At 48.1% G+C, this 24,328-nt stretch overlaps 1 protein-coding gene and 1 long non-coding RNA gene across 3 annotated transcripts in view; one reads left to right on the plus strand and one right to left on the minus strand.

Annotated features, from left to right (window-relative positions):
* Positions 1-5,894, minus strand: part of TSPAN14 (tetraspanin 14) — a 53,537-nt gene extending 47,643 nt beyond the window's left edge. Inside the window, exon 1 of the mRNA XM_080823507.1 lies at positions 5,809-5,894. The gene's annotated coding sequence lies outside the window, so the exon portion shown is untranslated. The remainder of the gene's footprint in view (positions 1-5,808) is intronic.
* Positions 5,895-6,182: 288 nt separating this feature from the next.
* LOC308355470 lies at positions 6,183-23,297 on the plus strand. 2 transcript variants are annotated; one of them, XR_013967970.1, is made up of 4 exons: positions 6,220-7,428; positions 10,284-10,408; positions 15,990-16,098; positions 22,775-23,297. It is a non-coding gene; the product is annotated as an uncharacterized lncRNA (long non-coding RNA). The 2 variants fall into 2 exon arrangements; XR_013967969.1 differs by lacking the exon at positions 10,284-10,408 and having other exon boundaries at positions 6,183-7,428; positions 22,775-23,244.
* The last annotated feature ends 1,031 nt before the right edge of the window (positions 23,298-24,328 follow it).

The following is a 24,328-nucleotide window of genomic DNA, read 5'->3' on the forward strand; positions in this document are numbered from 1 at the left end:
GTGAGTGGGGCCCAGTCACCCCTCCTCAGGAAGCCCAAATCTGAACACGAGGTGGCCCTTTCCCTTAATGCCATTTTCTGATGAGCCCAGCTTTGCTCAGGTACCCCAAAGGCCCTCTAAGGCTGTCAGCCCAAGACCTGGCCTTGGGACCACACGTCCTCGAATATGCTGTGGCCCTCAGCGCTCCCAGGCTCAGGACTCAGACCTCCCGACGTAGATAAGTTTCAGGGGACATGCATTCAATTCCAGCAGTTGCTAGGGACTCTTTTGTAGGTGTAAGGACTAGGAATTATTCCTCAAAGCCTTTTTTTAAAAAGCTCTCTGGGTCCTGCAGAGTAGCTTGGCACAGGTCCCAGCAGCTGGTACACGTCGTCAGGGAAAACCCAGAGAGGTCATCAAACCTCTCCTCAGGTTGCCCGGCCCCTTGTCCTGGCCTGCCTCTCCCCAAACCTTGGCCCTGCAGGAAAGCCCGGCCTCAGCTCTCCCAAATTCCAGAGAACATGCAGTCTCAGGCAGCACCAGGAGCTCCCCTCTCACCCAGGTTCCCAGAGGCCACTTTAGAGCAAGTTGCCATGGCTCTGGGTCATAGAGCACAGGCTGGCAGAGTCCACCGAGAGAGGTGCCAGTTCCTTCAGTTACCCAGCTGATGGACACCAGGACTCCAAGCCTTCTCCCTGGCTGCTCAGTAAGGCAGAATGGACCTTGAGAAGGGAAGGGTTTAACCCCACCCTGCCCAGGCGCACTGAAGCTCAGCTGACCAGGCCTCCCAGAGGAAAACCACAGCACGGCAGAACATGGCCCAGCCCCACCCCACCCCACCAAGCCCAAAAGTAGAGGAAGTGGGGTTCCCAGAATCAGCTGCTGATGAACACTTTGCTGAGAGCTGTCAACGTGTTGGCAGCAGTCCCAAACCAGAGCGTCAGGCCTAACGCCGGGACTAGGTCCTGCTTCTCGGATCTGAAATGTGTAGTTGAGCTTCACAGTAACCCCATGAGAGACAGAAAGGGCAGATTCTTCTCTCATTACAGATGAGAACAATCAAGTCCAGACAGGGGGAAAAAAATCAAACACTTGTCCAGGTTCTTGGGCTAGAAAGGGGGCACGACCTGAAAGCTGGCCTCCCCGCTGTCTACCCGACAAGCCGGACAATGTCATTTGTCTTCATGCTTGATCGGCAGAGGCACCGAACACTTCCCACCACCAGCCAGGACTGTGCTGTTCCAACACAGGCGCCTGCCCTTCTCTGAACCAAAAAATATGCTGTTTGGTAGAAAATGAATGTGGGAGCACAATGAATACCCCATATTGATTCAGAGAGGACACCACAATAGCGGAAGGTAAGACAAACCAGGAACACTGGCATCCACCGAGGCCAAAGATTCACAAAGCACTAGTCTCCGTTGTACCCGGGAACTCTGGTGACCAGCCAAGAGTGAAGCCATTGCTGTATACCCCCATGACCTCTCCCCCTATTCCAGATGGGAAAGCGGAGAGGACCTGAAAAAGGAGGAATCAGGAATAAGCACAGTAAGTTTACCCAGTACAGAAGCACCTGGGGTCTCACTTCCTCCACTAGGGTTTCCTGGCCCTGTTGGAAGTCACCAGAGACGAAGCAGGTGACAAAGCCCAAAAGCCAGTTCCATAGCTTGGCTGGCTCTTTAATATGCCTCAAGGGGGGCTCAAGTGGAAAACAGCAATTAATGGAGGGGTTCTTCCCCCTCTACAGCCAGACAACCATCCCAGCCCCACACTCAATCAATCTTGTTCTCCATGCGTTTCCAGCTTTTAGTGACCTCGTTAACCTTTCCTACAGGCCTACAAGCTCAGACCCGGAGTCTCTGAAATGGAAGAAGAAGGGCAAGGCCTATAGGGGTGCTTCTACCTGTTCCTGCTTCTAGAAAAGATGGCTGCTCCTACCAGCCATCTATGGATAAAGCATGGGGAAGTCCAAGAACTTCAGGGCTGATGTGCCAGGGCAGTGAGGGGGAGCAGGAGCCCACTTCCCTTCCCACCAGCATTAATATCCCTCTTTAAAGGCCACCAGGACCCCGCAACAGAAAGCAGGGGTTGTCATCCCAGTGCACAGCCCTCAGCACTGGGCTAGGAGCTGAACATGTGCTTAGTAAGAATCCACAGCCTGGGACTCACCACGAGTCCTTGGGCCCATAAATGAATGCATGAATGAGCAAAAGAAGACCCATGGAACTCAGGTAACTTGCCCAGGGTCAGAGAGCGGGCTGCCTCTGCAGACTACCCATTACCAACCCAACCCACAGTCTCGCTCGCCCTCCCAATTCATCGTTAGCCTCAACAGTGTTTTTTCAACTCATGACCCATGTTTCTGATGACACAGAAACATGATACTCAGGCCTCGGCCTTGGGAAGAAGTCACAGAGCAGGAATGGTGGCAGGCAGAGGGGAGGGAGTCAGTGCTATTGACCAGATGTCCCTAGTCCCTAGTCCTCTTCCTCACCCCACGCTCTAGGGGTCAGTAGGTCCACGTGGCTGCTTTGGCCACTGAAATGCCGCTTCTGGGCGGGAGTCTTAAGAGCCAGGGTGAGACTGACAGCACTCTCTGTCCCTCTGTCCAAGGGTCTGGAATGTTAATCAGCATGGGTTCGCAGTGAGAACAAAAGAAAGCACATATGCAATGGATATGGTGTGAGCAGTAAATAAACTGCTGCTGCTCTAAACCTCGGAGATTTGGGGATTGTTATGACAGCAAACCCTGATCTATCTAGACAGATAGAGGCCACAACTCACTCCCCAAGCCTCCCTGCCTGGCAGTGCTGGGCTTCCCATTCCCTGGCCCAGGGGAGGCAAAAGCTACGTCAGCAGTGCCTCACCAGGGGGTCAGGGATGGCGGCTGCATGCCCAGACAGATGAGATGCTTTCAGAAGCAGGGGATCAAAGGATCCTGCACTGAAGGACCTACCAGCTCTACTGCAGGCCAGCCTTGTGCAGTGTCCTAAACACCTTTCATACAAAGGCTCTGTCTACATTAGAAATGACGAAGTAGCTCACATTGAGACCTGGAGCAAGTTACTCTGTGACCTCTCTACAACAGTGTCCTCCTCCATCATATGGGATGGATACATTATGTGGTTCAAGAATCAAATGAGTTAACGTGAGTAAGGCTTCCAGGATAGTGCTTGGTATACCAGGTCCATAAAGAGTAAGTCTCAGGGCACCTGGGTGGCTCAGTCGGTTAAGCATCTTTGGCTCAGGTCATGATTCCGGGGTCCTGGGATCCAGCCCGGGATCAGGCTCCCTGCTTAGCAGAGAGCCTCCTTCTCCCTCTCCCTCTTCCTGCTGCTCTGCCTACTTGTGATCTCTCTGTCAAATGAATGAATAAAATCTTGTTTTAAAAAAGAGAAAGAGAGAAAGATTCAATAAACTCACTGTTACACACTCTCAAACCTTCCACAGAATGGCTATAAACTTTCCATAACCTCCACTAGGTCTCAACTGGAGCACAGGTTGCCCAGGACCGGCACAATGGTACTCTGTAGGCTCAGCCAAACTGAAAACCCATCACATCCCTGAGCTCACAGTGACCCAAGGGAGGCTTCAGGAAATGTCTCCAGAACCCAGGGCTTCCAGAACTCCCTGGCCTCCACTATCACCATGACCTGCAGGGCAGGGCATGAGGTTTGCCCTCCCATTCTCAAACATGAGAAACCCTCACCTGTCCTCAGAGATTATCACAGCTCCCCGGCTGGTAAAGGAAGAGAACTTCCCTGGGCAGCCAACCCTCTGCAGGCCCTTCTACCTTCATACCTTTTCTTCCTCGAGGCAGCCACCTTCAGAAGCACCAGTGGATCTGGAGTCCTGCTTGCCTGGATAGTGCTGCTTAAGCTGAGATCAAGCCCAGATCAATAAAACACCAGAGAGCACCTACTACCTATGTCCAGCCTGGGTTCCAAGACCACACGGGGCTTACAGGCCAGTGAGGGAGTCGTGAGCCTCGAACAGCACCTGCAAACAGCACCTGGCCCTTCTCGTATCCCATGGACTATCAATCATGCTTTGTTAAATGACCTGAAGGTCACATTTGATGGTCCAAGCAGTGCAGTTCAAAAATGCAAAGATGGAGAGATCAAGAAATTCTCCAGTTGAAGGTGGGACAACAAAGGATGATGAAGTAAGAAGGGAGGGAAAAATCCCTCTAGCGACCTGTCTCCCAGACCCTAGGGATCCTCAGACTGGGACCAAGTTTGGAGAGAACTGAGAGAGGAGCTAGAAGGGCCTATGGGACCAAGACTGGAGAGGATGCATTCTGAGGGTGCCAGGGCCCAGGAGGATGCCTGGAAGGAAGTGTGCCTCTGCCAACCACAGGGCTGGTTGGAAGTAGAAGGGATCTAGGAGTGCTGGGGGTGCTCCGATAGCCCAGATGCCAGGTTTCCTTTCACAAATAGGGAAGAGTGGCCCAAGCACTCAGCTGGCATTAACTTCCCCTACTTTGAGGTCAAAGGGTAGGAGGAAGGCTACTTTTTAGGATTTGGCAGGCAGCTACACCCACTCCTATGAGCCGAAGCAACCCCCATCCGAGAAGGAAGACCTCTAGAGAGCAGACTACTGGAGAGAGCACACCAGCAGAGGCTCCCATGTAACACCCTGCACTCACCCCCCCCAAAAACACCTGAAGCCCCCAGACACCAGCAGGGCAGGACAGCCACTGAGTGTGCACAAACCGGGGCACTCATCACAGCTGGCAGCCATTGGCCAGGCCAGTACCAGGGCCCACGCCTTCCCCCAGAATCCCCAGGGCAGGGACCACTTCTAGCAGGCGACCAACTCCAGGCATGTCCCAGAGGTCCCAGGACTGAAGTCCCTACACACACACACACACATAAACACGGACACACACATCCTACCCACTTGCACCATCACTGCTACACACACAAACTTCCTACCCCCTGCATCATCATCCCTATACACACACAACCCCACACAAACACACACCCTGCCGGCACCACCACCCCTCCATGCACACACACTTCCTACCCACCCGCACCAGCACACCCCCCCCCCCCAGCAGGAGGAGCGGCGCGAGACCAGACAACTCCGTAACCACAGACCCAACTCCACCGAAGCTCTAGTTAGGTCAGGAGCCGGGCTTTGCTCCCAAGCACAACCTCACACGACCAACACGAAGAAGCTGGCTCACCCACCACCTACTCAAACTCGGGCCGCCCCAAATCCGTGCAGGGCAGAGTGGGGCGCATCGCCGGAGTGAACCACTCGGTGCACACCCACCCCGGGGCGGGGGAGGGGACGGTCTTCCCAGATCTGCAGCACCCTCTACCCCTGGCCGGAGCTCTGGGGGTGCCGAGGGTCCCTGGCCGAGCCGAAAGGAGTGCCCCTCCCTGGGTTCGCTGTCGGGGACAGGGTGCAGAGCCCCTACAAGCTGCGGCGGCGGCGGTCCGGCCCCTCTCTCCCCGAGCTCTCCCACCCCGCGCGGACCCGGCACGCACCCGTCCGCGGACGCGGGCAGGACGCGGGCGACAGAACCCCGAGAGCCAGGCTGGTCGCCCGCCGCGGTTCCCACTCCGCCCGGCGCCGGAGTTCGGTTCAGCGGGGTCCCGGCCAAGGCCTCCAGCCCCTCGCGAGCGATCTGGTCAGACAAAGCAAGCGCCGCCCGCGGGGCCGCCTACGGGGCAGAGGCAAGGAAGCCGGAGGGGCCGAGCCCGAACCTGTGGAGCAGTCCTAGTCCCCAGAGGGCGCTCGGCGGGAGGAGGGGGTCTGCCTCAGACAATGAGGGGGACAGGGCCCGACGCTCCAGCGGGGGCTTCGCGCTCCACTCACCCGGGCGCGGCTGCGGCGGCTGCGGCGGCGGCGGCGACGGCGGCGGCGGCTCGGCCCGGCTCGGCCGAGGAAGTTAGAGCAAGTTCGGAGGCGCTGGGTGGGAGGGCGCGACTCGGGCCGTCCGAGAGATGGGGGCGGGGCACGGAGGGGCGGGGCCGGGGGCAGCCGAGAAAAAAGCGCCGCTTCCCTGCGCGGTACGGTGCCACCCCGGCGCCTTGGGCCCCGCCCCCGCCCCCGCCCCACCCCCGGAAGGCCACGCCCCGGGCCCGCCCCTCCCACCCCTCCCGCCCCTCCCACCCCTCCCGCCCCTCCCGCCTCCGGCTCGCCCCTCCCCCCAGCCTCCCGGCCTTTCCGCCCGCGCTGCCGCCGAGGCGGCGGCGGGGCCTGGTCCTAAGCCCGCCCCTTCGTCTTGCTTTGGGGCCGCGGGGAGCGCTCGACGAAGGTGTGCCCCCCCGGGTCCCGACTGCCTTGCGGACGACTCGGCTGGTCCCCCCCCGAGCTTGCAAGAAACCCGAGTTGTGGGGGCCGAGGGGAGGCCACATCTCAAGGGGTACGGGGGTGACGGGTAGGGGTGAGCTGAGGATTAGAAAAATGGCCGTATTGAAAATAGGAGGCGGGGCCCCTGACTGGCTCAGTCGGTAGAGCAAGCGACTTTTGATCTTGGGGGGGGGTGTCTTTAGTTAAATCCCCCGTTGTGCATAGGGCTTACTTAATAAAAAGACAGAGAGAGAGAGAAAATAGGTGCTCCTGCCTGGCCTGGCGGGGGAGGGGGATGCTTCAAGAGAAGGGCAGTAAGTTAATATTTTGCACTTCTTTGCACACTGGGCAGCAAAGACCTGCTCCTTCTTGTCTTGGTGCTAAAAATACCAACCTTTCTTTGGACTGCCTGCTGAGATTTGTTCCTAAGATCTGTCCTGGGGAGATGGCTGAAAGCACTCTTGAGGAGCGAGGGAGACTTCAAGTATAGCTAGCTTGCACAGGGGTGGTCAGGCAGCTGGCTAGGTACTGGCGTTGGAAAGGCTGACCTCAGTGGTCTCCTCCCACCTCTGAAATGAGACACAGGCGCACTCTGATTCTAAAACTCTTCCAGGGGAAAAGAGCTGAGTGGGCCACAGGAAAGTGGCCACGTTCTAGTACAAGCAACCAACAGGTGGAGTCCTATGCAAGGAGGAGATCTTGCAATGCAGACTGTTCAGTCCATTCCCCGTTGTTTTTATTAAGGGGGAGGCAGCCTGCTTGTGACATCCCAGGCAGCTCCGGGACCTCCTGGTGAACCTGTCCATTCAGTCACCCTTAAGCAGATAACTGAGTGCTTGATCGAGTGCCTCATCTGTGCCAGGTCCTATACAATGCTGAGGATACAACAGTAAACAAGACTGCTGAAGCCTCTTGTTCCATAAAGCTTACTTTTAGTGGGGAAGACAATTACAAGTTGAGATAAATGCTGGAACAAAAGCAAGGGGTTGGGATAGAGAATAGGAGCCACTTTCCATGGAGCTGGCAGGGAGAGTGTTTTTGAGAAGGAGACGCTGAAGTCAAATGGATGAGGAGACAGCCTGGGGGACAGCCAGGCAGACACCTTCCAGGTTGAGAGCAGTATGTGCTGAGGCCCTGAAAAAGGTAAGCTTCGGGCGTGGGAAGGAGCTGCCAGAAAACAGTGCAGCTTGTAGAGCAAGCCTGTGAAGCAGAATCAGGATGAGGTGGGGAGGTGGGCAGGGCATGCGAGACTGTTTGGGGATGGAGGCTTTTTATTAAACCATTGAAGGGTTTTATGCGGAAGACTGACATGTTCTGATTGACTGCTGCGTGAAGAATACACTGGGTGGGGCACCTGGGGGGCTCACTGGGCTAAGCCTCTGCTTTCGGCTCAGGTCATGATCTCAAGGTCCTGGGATCGAACCCCACATCGGGGTCTCTGCTTAGCAGAGAGCCTGCTCCCCCCCCCCCGCCTGCCTCTCTCTGCCTACTTGTGATCTTTGTCAAATAAATAAACAAAATCTTAAAAAACAAAACAAAACAAAAAAAAACACTGGGTGGGTGGCAGGCAGAAAGAAAAGCAAAAAGACAATTAGACTGTTGTGGCAGCCCAGGCCAAAGATAATGTTGGTCTGAACCAAATTGTGGCCACAGTAAGATGAGTAGTTGAGAGAAGCTATTTTGGACTTGAACTCAACAGGACATATTGGTGGGATGGATGTCACAGGAGGAAAGGGATAACTTTCAAATTTATGGCTGGAGGAAGCTGGTGGACAGGGCCTCATTGATTGGATAAGTAACCTAGAAGAAAGGGACTAGAGCTCAGGGAGAAGCATCAAGAATTTTGCTTTAGCCATGTTGACTTTGAGATGCCCATCAGGGACCCAGTTCAATTGTTGAGACTGGGAGCTCAGAAGGGAGGCCTGGGCTGGGGGTGGGGCTATGGGAGGCATCATCTTCCAGAAGATAAAGGCTGTGGAAGGCTGAGGAAGTTACTTGGGTGAGCCGGTAGTTGCAGAAGAGAGGGTTCAAGAGGAATCCCGAGGAGCCAAAGGAGCCAGAACAAGAAAGAAGACTGAGCAAGAGAGGCTGAGGAGGCAAGAGGAGAACCAGAGGCTGCTATATTCCAGAGACGGAGAAAGGAAGGACTTTCTAGAACAGAGTGGTCGGCTGTGTTAGATGCTACTTCGAGCTCAGATAAGATGAAGACAGGCAGCGATCCGTGGACTCTGGCAACATGAAGGACATTGGTGACTGTGAAAAGGATAGCGTTCCTGGAGAAGTGGGACGGGGAGCCAGACCGTGGTGGAGCTATCGTGTTTGGCCAGCTTGTCTAATAGGGAACAAGAAAACTGGGGGGGGTCTCGAAACTGATGTGGACTCACCGGAGACTTTGGCAGAGATCGCTAGATGACCCTAATAGCCATTCTCCCCCTGGCTACATGGCTCCCCAGAATAAAAGCAAGTTGTCAGACTCCCTTGCAGCTAGGTGTGGGCATATGACTTAGTTCCGGCCATCCCGAAGTAAGGGGAGGCGTCCACGAACAGCGTCTGAGAACTAGCTGTCAAGGGCTGTGGTGCTCTCTCCGCATCTGTTGCTCTTACCCGCTCACTGGAGAACGTGAATGTGTGGCCTGAGCTCAAAGAACCATATTAGACCACGAAGTGGATGGCGTATGCTGAGGATTTTAGTGCCACCAGTGAGACTACATCTGGGTTCCTAATGTTCAGGGAGCCACCACACCGGCTCTGGGATACCTACCTCTTGACTTTGTTTAGGAAAGAAAGAAATTTCTGTCTTGTTTAATCCTCTGTTTTCTGATGCCAGTAGCCATATCTAGCTTTAACTCTTGTTAGAATCCTGAGGGGTTTGTTGAAATATGGAAGTTACTAGAGCAAGTTTATGGAGTGATAGGGATGATCCAGGATGGAAGGCAGGAGTGAGTACTCTGAAAAAAGGGAGAAGGGCATGGGCCCCAATGGAGAGGACACCTCTGATGAGGAACACCTCCACCATTATTGAGGGGGGTATGGAGGCAGAGATGTTTCCAGTGAAGTAGACCTTGGAAAGGCAGTCATTCGCACCTGATGATATCTGCTGAATTCTAGATGTGAAGGAGGTCCTGAGCTTAGAGCTAGGAGGAAGGAGAGAGTGAAGCCACCATGAAGCACCATGGACTAGCCGTGGAGCTCCTGCCAGCCTCAGCAGCCTCTGAGAGACCGCCCCCTTGTGGACAAGTTGGCCACACTGCCACAGGAGAGGAAGAGGGTGAAGAAGGGACGACTGGGTGGCTCAGGTGGTTAAGGGGCTACCTTTAGCTCGGTCATGATCCTGGGGTTCTGGGATTGCATCAAGCTCTTTGCTCAGCAGGAAGCCTGCTTCTCCCTCTGCCTGCCGTTCCCCCTGCTTGTGCTCTCACTCACTGTCTCACGCGTGCCCTCTCTCTCTAGCAAATAAATAAATAAAATCTTAAAAACAAACAAACAAACAGGGTGAAGGAAATGCCCACAGAGCCCCCACAGCCTCCTCCAGCCCCCACCAGGCCTCACCTGACAGTTACTTATGCCATTCCCAGCTGCCATATGAGACCCACCAGGCATTACCTGACCCATTTTATAGCAATCTGTGTGGGTTCGGAGCCTCAGGGATACTCAAAGCAGAGCAGGCCCATTTTATTTTCCTGGTTTAAAAAAATAAAAAGAATCAAGAGACCGACAGCCCCAGTTCCTAAAAGGGCTGGCTGTATTATAACCCGGGACTTAGTTTCCAGGCCAGCCCCTGGAACTGTAATTACCAAGAACACAGCTGAATTATATAGTGCAGACTACGAGCCTTAGGTATGGATTGTGGGAACAAAAACCAGTGCAGGAAGGAAGAAAAAGCAGCTGAGAGTTTCTTCTCCTGTTCCTGAACCTGTAAATGAAATGTTAAATGGCAGAGCTTGGTCTTAATTGTCCCTTGACATCCTCCTTACCCCTCTGGCTTGGTTGAGTTCCAGTTTTGGTCCCAGTGCTGCCTTTGCTCTTCCTGGACTCCATGCCGAAACTCTGTGGACCGGCTGCAGGCGGGGAAGAGGGAGGAAGCAGCTTGAGCAGAAGCAGGGCTTGGTGTTGAAGTCTAAAGGTAAGCAGGGTGAGGCCAGTCAGAGCTCCGCGGTGCAGTACTGGGAACTGGGGATCACTCCTTCCTTCCTGAAACATTCGTCACCCTTGACTGGTACACCATGCTTCTGGCTCTGCCTCTACCTCCCTGGCGGCTCTTTCAGTCTCCATGGTCCCTGTCCTCTTTCTCTTCCTGATCTTCTCCAAGTCTGTGTTCATCAGAATTCTGCCTTGGTCTTTTTCCCTTCATATCTTGCAGTGTCAGACAAATTCCAATTTTTCAGAATTACATTTCCCAGCCTCCCTTGGAGCTAAGACTTGCCATGTGACCTGACTTGGCCAAGGAGGTGGCTGGCTGTGGTGATTTCTGGGAAAGTGTCGCTTTCCTAACACAGGTGCTTCTGCTCTGTTTGTTTTGCTCTTCTGCCTGTCTGGAATGCATGTGGGAAGTAGAGCTGGAGCAGCCTCAGAGCAGCTGGCTCTGAGGAGGACAGCTTCCTCAGTAAGGAGAACTCCAGAGCAGACCTATAGGGTAGACCTGGGACCTGAATGAGAAGCTTGTTCAGGAGGTGACCTCCCCGTGCCCTTCCAGCGCTGCCCACTTGTGAGTCCCGCATACCTTAATCACTTCAAATGAGAGAAGGTGGTTTTGCCAAGAGGAAGCCCCCAGACGTGGCCAGATGAGACGTGAGAGGGAGGGAACAGATCAGAGAGGTTAAGACACAGACCCATGAGACTGCCTGTGTTCAGCCCCCAGCTCTGTCCCTGGAAGTTTGGAAATAAGGGACATACACAGAAAGTGAGTCACCTGACGGTATAAAAAGTGTCCCTTCTGGAATAATCTCATGTGAACTGACCTTCACAAAGCCATGCATTTATAAAACAAACGTGGGAAGTAGTCCCAGGGAGTCACGCAGCCCTAAGTGGTAGAACCAGAACCATCAGCTTTATGTCCAACCTTCCACCCAAGACTGTGCCCCCGGGGAGTCATAAACTCAGGGCTTTGGGGGACTGTTGCATCCCTGGGACCTCTATGCTCAGGCCCTGCCAGGAGTAATCCTGATAGGACCCTTCCCCCCCCCCCCCCGCCAACCCTGGAAAGGGGAGAGAGAGGTACCCCTACACACCCCCTGAAGCAGAACAGAGCATAGGTGGATGCAGCAGGCATCATGGGTGCCTCTGAGTCCCTGTCACGGCTTTTTGCTGGTCCCATGCGAGAGAGAGAGAGAGAGAGAGAGAGAGAGAGAAAGAGAGCCTTGCTGTCCCTGGGGAGTTTTGCTGGGCAGTTCTGCTGGGCAGTTCCTGCCATGTGCACACACTGCCATCTAGGGGCAGTTGGCTGAAACGAGATTGTCCAGCCACTGCTGGGTGTGTATGTTGGACCTGGCCAGGAGGGCTTCTCAGTCCTTGTCTGACAACAGAGATGCCGCCTTCCTTCCTGGAGCTTTTGTTCTCTTGGCTGTCCTATTTACCTACCCAGGAAAGGCCACATATTGCACACCCAACTCCTTAGAGTCTCCTGATAGCCCCATAAGTGTTGCTGCTCTTCCCAGACTACACTGAGCCCTTTCCCCCTGCCCCCTCACCTCCACAGGCTCTGTGAGGTCTCAGCCACTCCTGTGTCTTTCCACATCTTCTGTACACTGACCATACTTCACGTTTATTGCCAGTCTTGCTCTCTCCTGAGTTGCCGCCCCTAGACTGTCTAGAATGACAATCTGATCCTGTCAGCCCTCTCCCCTAAATCATTAGAAGTTCTTTCCACTGAATGTTCTACAGAGACTGACCGGGTCTGGTCACTGTGACCACATCTCTGACCACAGGCTGCCCTCACAATCACTGACCCGGCCTGCCACCTCCAGTGTGGTGGTGACCGCACAGACCAGCCTTCAGGATCAGGTGTTAGAATCTGATTGCTCAGGAGGGAACTGCCCCTGGCAGAAGGAAGCCACCTCCCCTTGGGCTATAGGGCCCAATGTTCACCAAAGCCCCCTTTTCCTCACTTCCGGACAACTAAGAGTGACCCCAGCCCCTGCTTCCCCACCGGGTCAGTTGAGGCTTCCCTTGGAATGGCCTCACAGTTCACCCCCTCCATACTATATACCCCATCCCACTTCTCCCCACTTCCTGCCCACAGGTCACGGGATCCACTTCTGTTTCCAGCGTGCCTGGCCTCCACACAAGTCATCACCTCGGCTCAGAACTCCTTCTGTCCATTCCCTTTGACTGTGTGAAGATGCAGGAAGTAGAAAACCCTTTAGGCTAGTCCCTTAGTCAGGCTAGTCCCTTAGTCAGGCGCTTCAGAATAGGTCTCCACATCACTGGCTCCCAGAGCATCATTCCAACTCAGATCCTGATGTCTTGCTTTGTTTCTGCTGCTCAAGCTGCTGCTGGCCAGCTGGCCCCCAGCTTGCCCAGGGCTCCTACCTGGCTTCTGCCCCCTGCCTCCTCTGTCTTTGGCTTTTGCCCCCTTCCTTTCTCTGAGAGGCACATGCAGTTTCCCCAAGTGAGTTGCTGGTTGCTTCAGTCAGTTGTCACCACCCCCATCCTTTCTTGGGCAGAACTTTTGTGCCAGTCTTGTAGGTGCCTGGCCAGCCCATAAGATCCTGATTTAGAGCCTACGATCCACCCCAGGTCCAGTCACTTTGTCCAGGGTGGACGATTTGTGACACGGGGATCTGGTGAGGGGCCTCCCACGGGAGGTATAACATGCCAGCTCGCTGAGATTCCCCAAGAAAGGGCAGTGATGCGTGGCATATGGGCACATGTCTACCCTGTCTGCTGTTAGGGTTGCTGACTACAGATAATAAATTTAGATGCATGCATTCACATTTTGTAACCAGTCTTAGTATGAGTATGCAGATCCGGTTTTGTGATGACTGTATTCTTACTAGTCGATATTTAAAGGCGGTTAAAATATTTATGAGACTGAATCATTAGAATCCGGAAGAGCATAATTGATTACATGTAATGTTTAAGTTTTCAGGGAAATCTACTTTGTTAAAATTATAAAAATTCAATTTATTAGTTGTAGAAATAGTATAGGCATACCTCATCTTGTGTTTTGCTCTGTGAGGCTTTGCATTTACTCCATTTTCTACAAATGGAAGCTTTGTGACCACCCTGCAAAGAGCAAATCTCTTGGGGCCATTTTTCCAACAGCATTTGCGCCTTCTGTGTTACATTTGGTAATTCTTATGATATTTCAGAGTTTTTTTTATTATTAATGTGATTGTTAGGCTGATCTGTGATTGGTGATCTTTGATGGTACTATTGTCATTGTTTTGGGTGCCATGAACACTCCCATATAAGACAGAACATTCAGTTGATAAATGTTGTGTGCGTCCTAACTACTCCACTCATTGGCCATTCCCCTGTCTCTCTCCCTCTCCTCATTCTCCCTGTTTCCTGAGATGCAGCCACCTTGAAATTAGGCCAGGGGCGCCTGGGTGGCTCAATCGTTAAGCGCCTGCCTTCAGCTCAGGTCATGATCCCAGGATCCTGGGATCGAGCTCTGCATGAGGCTCCCTGCGCTGCAAGAAGTCTGCTTGTATTTCCTCTCTTGCTATGTCTCTCTCTGTCAAATAAATAAATAAAATATTTTTTAAAAAAGAAAGAAAGAAATTAGGCCAATTAATAACCCTACAATGGCCTCCAAGTGCTCAGGTGAAAGGAAGAGTCAATCAATGTAACAAACTTCATTGTCATCCTGTTCTAAGAAGGTGCCACAGCTGCCCCACCCTGATCAGTCTCAGCCATAAACACGGAGGCAAAACCCTCCACCAGCCAAAAGATTACAACTCACTGTAAGCTCAAATGCTGGTTCATGTTCTTTAGCAATAAAGAATTTTTTAAAAATATTTTATTTATTTATTTGACAGATAGAGATCACAAGTAGGCAGAGGCAGGCAGAGAGAGGGAAGCAGGCTCCCTGCCGAGCAGAGAGCCTGATGCGGGGGCTCCATCCCAGGACCCTGAGATTACAACCTGAGCCAAAGGCAGAGGCTCAACCCACTGAGCCACCCAGGCTCCCCAGCAATAAAGTAATTTTTGATTAAGGTATGTACACCGGTTTGTTTAAACATAACACTGTAGCACCCTTCATAGACATAGTAATAGTAATAAACCATAGTGTAAACATAATTTTATATGCACCAGGAAACCAAAAAATTCACTTGACTTGCTCTATTGTGATATTCGCTTTACTGTGGCAGTCTAGAACCAAACCTGCAGTATCTCTGAGGTACGCTCAAATAGGAATATGTAAAAGAAATGCTCTTTCCATTTTCCTCCATTGCACATTAGACAAGGTGTGCACATTAGACAAGAGCTAGATGTGTTTCTCTTTGTGCACGGAGCCCCTTGGGCATTAAAGAACAGCTGTGGGGAGCCCCATGGGGTGCTGGGAGCCAGTCGAGGGAGCAGGACCTGTACTGTCTGTACGTTGGGGGATGGGAGGGTGTCTGTCCTGTGCTGTGCCACCTGGCCCAGCTGGGACCAGTGGGAGGAGCTGGGCCATGGACTGAGTTGAAGGGTTCGCTGCTGGTGGCGCCCCCAGCCCTCACCCCACGCAGCCTGAAGTCAGCTCCATGGTTCTCTTGAGTCAAGAAGCCTGAGGAGGAGATGAGAGCCAGATAAAGGCAGCTGAGACCTCTGCCTGGCAGAAGGTTCAGAAGCTCCTTGCTTCAAAGGGCAAGCTGCACTGCTTATGCTAGGAGGTGGCCATGTGTCCAGGCACTGCTTCCCAACCCTTGAGCCCGAAGGGTGCTGGTCTCCTCCTCCCTCCCTGCATGCGCAGTGCTGGGGAAGGGCTTGGCAGCAGAACTGGCCCTCTCTCCCCTAAGCAAGACTAACACAGTCAGGAAGGGTACAAGGAAGGCTGGGTGCCAACTAGGTCTCCTGGCTCCAGAAAAGCAGCTCTCCCACATGTTTATATGAATTTGCATTTCTCTTCAGGCCTCTGCCCATGCAGGCCAACGGGGCTTCCCCGACTCCTCAAACCATATGAATTTTGTACAGTTTGCTGTGGCCTGACTTTCACACCACACCTATAACCCTTTCTGAGGGGGTGAGGGCAAGGGCACAGAAACTTCTGGTCAGTGAACAAGCTGCTGAGGTTTACTAAGCACATAGGGTACTATGTGCTTTTTCAGTACTTTGCAAAAATTTTTCAGTACATTGTTAAAAATGTTGAATTAGTCAATGCATTCACATGGAACAAATGAGAGTTTAAAAGGGACATTTCCCTTCCACCTGTGTCCCTAGCCACCAGTACCCTATACCTAGAGACAAATACTGTTACCAGTTTTTCTTTTTCTTTCTTTCTTTCTTTTTTTTTTAAGATTTTATTTATTTATTTGTCAGAGAGAGCACGCGCACAGGCAGACAGAGTAGCAGGCTCCTCTGCTAAGCAGGGAGCCCGATGTGGGACTCGATTCCGGGACGCTGGGATCATGACCTGAGCCGAAGGCAGATGCTTAACTGACCGAGCCACCCAGGCATCCCTGTTACCAGTTTTTCCAAGCCTTACCCCCATCAATATGTTACAGCAGACACTGCTGGCTGAACCCTCAAATCCGTTCTGTTTTCTTTTTTTTTTTAAGGATAGAGTCACCAGCGTTTAACAGATATACAGCATCCGTGAGAAAAACTACATTTCCCAACCACCCTTGCAGTTAAGTGCAGGCCTGAGTCCTGCCTGACCAATGGGATGTAAGTAAAATTGATGTGCTCCTCTTTCAGGTTATATCTTTTTTTTTTTTTTTTAAGCTTTATGTATCTAAGTAATCTCTGTACCCAACATGGGGCTTGAGCTCACAACCCCAAGATCAAGAGTTCCGTGCTCCTCTGACTGAGCCAGCCAGGGGCTCCCTTTATACTGATGGAAAGAAGTATGTTTAGCATTTGTCAAAATTCAACATCATTTCATGATGAAAACTCTCAACAAATTAGGTATAGAAGGACCATTCCTCACCATAATAAAGGCCATATATGACGAGCTTGCCACTAACATCATACTCAATAGTATAAAGTTAAAGCCCTTTCCTCTAAGATCAAGAAGAAGACAAGACTCACCCACTCTCACCATTTCTATTCAACTTAGTCCTGGAAGTCCTAGCCATAGCAATTAGGCAAGAAAAAGAAATAAGGCATCCAGATCAGAAAAGAAGAAGTAAAATGATCTCTTCAGATGACATGGTATAAGAAACCATAAAGACTCCACCAAAAACTTCTAGGACTAATAAATGAATTCAGTAGTGTCACAGGATACAATATCATGCAGAAAAGGAAAAAAACAACCTCAGATTATTAAAATCATAAATAAGAGAAGGACCATTATTATGAACTTTTCAGAAATAAAAGTATGATAATAGAAAAAAGAAAGCAATCCCATTTACAGTAGCATCAAAAAACAATAAAATATTTAGGAATAAATTTAATCAAGGAAGCAAAATCTCTCTGCACTGAAAACTGTAAGACACTAATGACAAATCAAAGAACACACAAATGCATGGAAAGATATCCCATGAATTAATATTGTGAAAATGTCCATGCTACCCAAAACAATCTACAGGTTCAGTGCAATCTTTATCAAAACTCCAATGGCATTTTTTATAGATATAGATAAAACTACCCTAAAATTTGTATGGAACCACAAAAGACCCTGAATAGCCAAAGAAATCCTAAGGAAAAAGAACAAAGCTAGAGAATCACACTTCCTGATTTCAAGCTATATTACAAAGTTATAGTAATCAAAATAGGATAGTACTGGCATTAAAAAACAGGCATATAGGGGCGCCTGGGTGGCTCAGTGGGTTAAGCCTCTGCCTTCATGATCTCAGAGTCCTGGGATAGAGCCCCATATCGGGCTCTCTGCTCAGTGGGGAGTCTGCTTCCCCCTCTCTCTGCCTGCCTCTCTGCCTACTTGTGATCTCTCTCTGTCAAATAAATAAATAAAATATTTTTTTAAAAAACAGGCATATAGATGAGTGGAACAGAGTAGAGAGCTGATGACATGATTGTCTATGTGGGTTTGTTTTTTTTTAATAGATTTGTTTTATCAAGTTGAGGAAGTTCCCCTTTATTCCTATTTACTGTTTTTTTTGTTTTTTGTTTTTTTTTTAGGGTTTCTATAATAAGTGGGTTTTGGATTTTGTCAAATGCTGTTTCTACATCTACTGATATGATCATGTAATTTTTTTTTCTTTAGCCTATCATGATGGATTACATGAATTGATTTTTGAATGTTGAACTGCTTTCTACACTCATGATGAATCCCACTTGTTTGTGATATATAATTCTTGGTATACACTGTTGGATTTAATGTGCTAATTTTTTTAAACATTTTTACATTTATGTTTGTGAAAGATATTCAACTGTACTTTTCTTGTAATGTATTTTCTGGTTTTGGTATTAGAGTTCTGGCCTTATAGAATGAGTTAGGCAGTATTTACTCGACTTCTATCTTCTGAAAGAGATTGTAGTGAATTGGTATAATTTCTTCTTTAAATTTAGAAATTCAGCAGTGAACCCAGCTGAAAGTTGTGCTTTCTGTTTTGGAGGGTTATTAATGATCACTCAGTTTCTGCAATAAATATAAGGCTATTCAAATTGTCTGTTTCTTCTTGTGTGAGTGCTGGCAGATTATGTGTTAGGTGGAAATTGTTCATTTCATGTAGGTTATCACATTTGTGGGTATAGAGATGTTCACAGTATTCCTTTATTATCCTCTTAATGTCCACAGGGACTATATTAATGTCCATCCTTTCATTTCTGGTGATAGGAATTGGTGTCCTCTCTCTTTTTTTACTTAGTGTGGTTGGTTACAGGCTTACCAATTTTAGCGATCTTTTCAAAGAATCAGCTTGTTGGCTTAGTTAATTTTCTCTGTTCATTTTCTGTTTTCGAGTTCCTTGATTTCTACTCTAATATTTATTTCTTTTCTTCTGCTTACTTTGGATTTAATTTGCTCTTCCTTTTCTAGTTTCCTAAGGTAGAAGCTTAGATTAATTGATTTTACATCTTCTTTTCGGATATATGCGTTCAGTGCTATAAAGTTCTTCTAATCACTGCCTTCACTGCATCTCACAAATTTTAATAAGTTGAGTTTTCACTTTCACTTAACTAAAAATATTTTCATATTTCTCTTGAGATTTCTTTGTTGGCCCATATGTTATGTAGAAGTGTGTTGTTTAATCTCCAAGTATTGTGGGATTTCCAGCTATTTTTGTGTTACTGATTTCTAGTTTAATTCCACTGTGGTCTGAGACCAGACATTGTATAATTTCTGTTCTTTCAGATTTGTGAAGTTGTGTTTTATGCCCCAGGCTGTGATCTATCTTGGTGAATGCTCCATGTGAGCTGGGGGAGAATGTGTTTTTGCTGCTGTTTGATGAAGCAGTCTATAGATGCTCATTATATCCAATTGATTGATGATTATTGTTGAGTTCGATTATATCCTTACTGGTTTTCTGCCTGCTGGTTCTGTCTATTTCTGACACACAGGTGTTGAAGTCTCCAGCTCTAATAGTGGATTCATCTATTCCTCCTGCGGTTCTGTCAGTGTTTGCCTCATGTATTTTGATGCTCTCTTGTTGGACACATACACATTAGGATTTTTTGACTTCTTGAATACCTGTATTGTATGTAATACCCATCTTTATAACTCTCCTTGCTCTGAAGCCTACTATGTCTGAAATTAATACAGCTACTTTTGTTTTCTTTGGATCATGTTAGCATGATATATCTTTCTCCCTCTATTTACTTTTAATGTATATGTGTCTTTATATTTAAAGTGAGTCTCTTATAGATAACATACAGTTGGGTCTTGTCTTTTCATGCACTGATATAGAGCCATCCTTGAGAAAATCTCTATTCTTGATGGATTTTGACCATTGTATTTAAAGTGGTTATTGATAGGGGTACCTGGCTGGCTCAGTCAGTCGGGCACCCAGCTCTTGGTTTCGGCTCAGATCATGATCTCAGGGTGGTGAGATCAAGCCCTGCATTGGGCTCCACAGTCAGCACAGAGCCCGCTTGAGATTCTCACATTTTTCTTCCCCCTCTGCCCTGCCCCCTGCTTGTGTGCATGTGCACATGCTCTCTCTAAAATAAATAAATAAATAAAATCTTAAAAAATAAAGTGGTTATTGATATAGGTGGATTAGTATCTGTCATATTTGTTGCTTTTTTTGTCATTGTTCCTATTTTGAACTTCCACTTCTTTTGTCTTTTGTGATTTTTAACTGATCATTTTATGATTCCATTTTCTCTTTCCTAGTATATCAGTTATTCTTCCTTTTTTTACTTCTTTCAGTGATTGCCCTAGAGTTTGAAGTATACATTTACAACTCATACAAGTCCAGTTTCAAATAACTCTACACTATTTCATGAGCACTGTGAGAACCTTATAATAACAAAATAATCCTAATTCCTCCCTCCCATCCGCTGCATCATTATTGTCATTCATTTTACTTATACATAAGCATAAATATAAGCATATATAATTGAATGTACTGTTACTATTATTTTGAACAAACCTACCTGTTAGATCAATTAAGAATAAGAAAAATGTTTTTATTTTACCTTCACTTATTCCTCTGATGCTCTTTTTTCCTTTCTGTAGATCTGAGTTTCTGATCTATGTCATTTTCCTTCTCTCTAAAGCAGACATACTTGCAAAAAGTCCCCCAATTTATGTTTGTCTTAGAAAGTCTTTATTTCACCTTCATTTTCGAAGGATAATTTCACAGGATACCAAATTTTAGGTTGGTGGTATTTTTCCACATCAACCCTTGAAAAATTACACTCTACCCTCTTCTTGCTTGCAAGGTTTCTGAAGAGAAGTGGGGTGTAATTCTTATCTTTGTTCTTTGAGAGGTAAGGTATTTTCCTCTGATTTTTCGTTCCTTTTGATGCTTTGCAATTTTAATAGGATATACACAGTTGTAGGGTTTTTTGTTATTGTTTATGTGGTTTTTGTTTGCCATCCATCCTGCTCAGTGTTCCTTGGGTTTCTTGATTCTGTGGTTTGGTGTCTGACAATAATTTGGGGGAAATTCTCAGTCATTATAGTTTGAAATAGTTATCTTGTTTCTTCTCCTTCTTGTATACTTTCTCATTGTGCCTATGTTATACCTCATTTTTAGTTGTCCCACAGTTCTTGGATATTCTGCTCCATTTCTTTCAGTCTCTTTTCTTTGCTTTTCAGTTTGGAAAGTTTCTCTCGAGATATCCTTAAGCTCAGTGATTCTTTCCTCAGCTGTGTCCAGTCTGCTAGTAAGCTCATCAGAAACATTCTTCATTTCTATTGTGGCGTTTTATATCTCTAGTTTTTCTTTTTTAAACTTTCCTAAATGTCCATTTCTGTGCTTACATTGTCTATCTGTTCTTGCATGCCGTCTACTTTATCCATTAGAGCCTTAGCATATTTATCGTAATTGTTCTAAATTCTCAGTTTGATGATTCCAACATCCCTATTGTATCCGAGTCTGATCCCGATGCTCATTTTGTCTCTTCAGACCTGGACTTTTGCCATTTAGTATACCTTGTAGTTTTTTCTTGATGGCTGGACAGGATGTAGTGGATAAAAGAATTGCTGTAACAGCCCTTTAGTGATATGGCGATAAAATTTAAATTTTTTGTTTAAAGATTTTATTTATTTGACAGAGAGATCACAAGTAGGCTGAGAGGCAGGCGGGGAGAGAGAGAGGAGGAAGCAGGCTCTCCGCTGAGCAGAGATCGCAATGCGGGGCTCGATCCCAGGACCCTGAGATCATGACCTGAGCCGAAGGCAGAGGCTTAACCCACTGAGCCACCTAGGCGCCCCGATATGGTGATAAAATTTAGCAACGTGTGTGTGTTGGCAGGGGACCGTGCTCTATAGTCCTGGGATGAAGTGTGAGGCTTTTACTGAGCCTGTGCCTCTGGCCTATGAACTTCACAAGTACTCCTTAATGCACCCGAACCCTCATCTAGCCCCATAAATGACACAGGACGGCCACAGTGGGTCGTGTCATTCCCTTCTTGCCCATGGAAAGCGAGCGCCTGCTGGAGTTAGATATGGTAGTCCCTCCTTATTTGCAGGGGGTATGTTCCAAGACCCCCGGTGGATATCTGAAACCATGGATTGTACTGAACTCTATAAACTCTATAAAAACTCTGTGTTTTTTCCTCTACATACATACTTAGGATAAAGTTCAATTTATAAATTAGGCACAGTAAGAGATTAACAATAATAACTAATAATAAAATAGAATGATTATAACACCATACTGTAACAAAAGTTATATGAATGTGGTGTCTTTCTTTCAAAATATCTTATTGCCCTCTACTCACCCTTCTTGTGATGAGATGATAAAATACCGACACGATGAGATGAAGTAAGATCACTGACATAGGCATGTGATGTAGCATTGGGTTACTGTTGACCATTTGATGATAGGTAACAAGGGGGATCATATGCTTCAGGATTGTGGTTGACCATGGGTAAATGGAACTGTAGAAAGCAAAATCACAGATAAGGAGGACTACTGTATTTCTCTTTCCTGGGTCAGTTAGGTTCTGATAAAACGGCATCAGGTTAGGCTCCAGTTAAATGGTGTTTCCCCAATAGTTTGTTGGTCTTTTGACTTTGCTTATGGTTGTCATGCCATCCAAACTCTATTATTTATTCAGCGCCAGGCTCTGTCGTGATAGCTGGGGAAACTGGAGTGAAGAAGATTAACACTTCCTTGCTTTCCTGGAATGTCCAATCCATTGATCCAGTGGAGGACAGAAAAACAACACAGAGATCTGGGCTGTAGGTTTGGTCCTGATGAAGAAACTGTGGGGCCTGTGGCTATGTGGTAAAGATGGAGAAACGGGCCTAGAAATGGAAGAGCCCAAGGTGTCATGGTGAATTGGTGGTCCAGTTCTGGAGGCTTAGTTAGAGCTCTTTTCTCTCTATCAAAAAAGCTGTTCCTGACCAGCATTGGATCTTGTAATATTATCTCCACAGAACTGTTTTCTTCCCATAAAGTGAGGGGTAGGATCAAGATTGGAACTGATTTGGTCTGTGTTAGGGAACATTTAGAATAGGAAGCAGACCAGCCCATCCTGTTGGATGAACAGTGTTGATAAAGGCCTCATCTGCTAGGGGGAAGTTCTGTAGGCAGTTTCCCCATAGGCAGGGCCAGCAAGGCATTTCTCGGCCTCTCCCACACCATTGCTAATTATGGCCAGACCAGCCCTGAGGGTGTACTTCTAGAATAAGGAGATTTTCTCATCAAATCTTTGGTTACTTTGAAGTGACAAGGGCAGGTTAAATGCTAACTTCTTTTTTTTCCCCTAGGTTTTAAAATGAACTGATTTCTTGTCATCATCCAAAATTTTTCTTTTTTTTTTTAAGGGTCATTATGAACTTATGGTTGTAAACATATCTGACATGCTTTAATCCATCGCAATTACAATACTCAAACTGCCCCATCTTTAGCAAGAAAGAGCTTCCTCCCAGTGGATCCCAAGTCCTTTCTTTCTACAAGCTTGCAGTAGTCTTTGACAGCTGGATTCACATTTGGTACAACAAGATGTTCCAGGCTTCTCTTGTACACTTTCTGCCCCAAGCCTGCAATCAGCCGTTTGGAGTCCACTGGATATCAGAAGACCACAGGCTGAGCTTGGCTGCCTCATGGGAGAGTTTCTTCATGTTTCCCAGATGAACAACATGGAAATCAGGGCATGGTGTCTCTTGCCTAACTCTGCAACAGATACTCTGTCCAGGGGTGCCTGGCTGGCTCAGTGGGAGGAGCATGTGACTCTTGATCTCAGGGTCGTGAGATTGAACCCCACGTTGAGAGATTACTTAAATAAACAAACTTTAAAACAAAACAGAATAAAATAAATAAAACATGCTCTGTCCAGGGATTAGACATAAAAAGGGAAAATTCCGTGGGCTTCTCAGATTTCACAGTCATTTCTCAATTGAAGTCAGTGGTTTTCCACCTTGCCTCCATAGTGAAATCCCCAGGGAGCTTAAAAAAAAAAATGCTGCCTGGGCCCATCCCCAGACATTCTAGGATGTGTCTTGAGCAACAGGATTTCTTACAGTGTAAACCAACCAGATGGTGCTCAACCCTGGCCGCACATCGTTAATCATTCCATATGTGTTTTTACACTTCACTACGTGTATATGGAGCTCTAAACAATACTGTTGCACGTATCTTAAAAATGTACAAAAATTGCATCCTATTGAGTGTACCTTTGGGAAGCTGGTTTTTCACCCTAGCACTGTTTGGATGCATCTGGAGTTGATACTTACACCTCTGGTTCGTTCACTGTAACTCCTGCACCACATTTCAGGTCTTTCCTCCCGCTCATCATCTTCCATCCCTCTCCTGCAAAATTCATTGCAGTTAGTTGCTCAGGCCCCAAATCTTGGAGTCATCCTTGACTTTCCCTTTCATCCCACGTGCTGTTGTTCATGAGATCCTCTTAGCTCTGCCTCCAAACATACCTGAGATGTGGTGGTTTCTCACCCCTCTTTTGGTAGCCCCTGGTTCCACCCACCGTTATTTCACCTGGATTTGTGCAACAGCATCCTAAGTGGTCTCCCTGGTGGAAACTTTGACCCTCTACAATCATTATTTCAAAGCAGTCTGGATAATATAAATCAGATCAGGGGCGACTGGGTGGCTCAGTGGGTTAAAGCCTCTGCCTTCGGTTCAGGTCATGATCTCAAGGTCCTGGGATCAAGCCCCGCATCGGGCTCTCTGCTCAGCGGGGAGCCTGCTTCCCTTCCTCTCTCTCTCTGCCTGCCTCTCTGCCTACTTGTGATCTCTGTCAAATAAATAAAATCTTAAAAAAAAAACATATATATATATATATATATATATATATATATATATATATATATATAAATAAATCAGATCACGTTACTCCTTTTCTCAAAACCTTCCAATGGATA

This window comes from Martes martes, assembly GCF_963455335.1.
Source record: "Martes martes genome assembly, chromosome: 14".
NCBI classification, from domain to species: Eukaryota; Metazoa; Chordata; class Mammalia; order Carnivora; family Mustelidae; genus Martes; species Martes martes.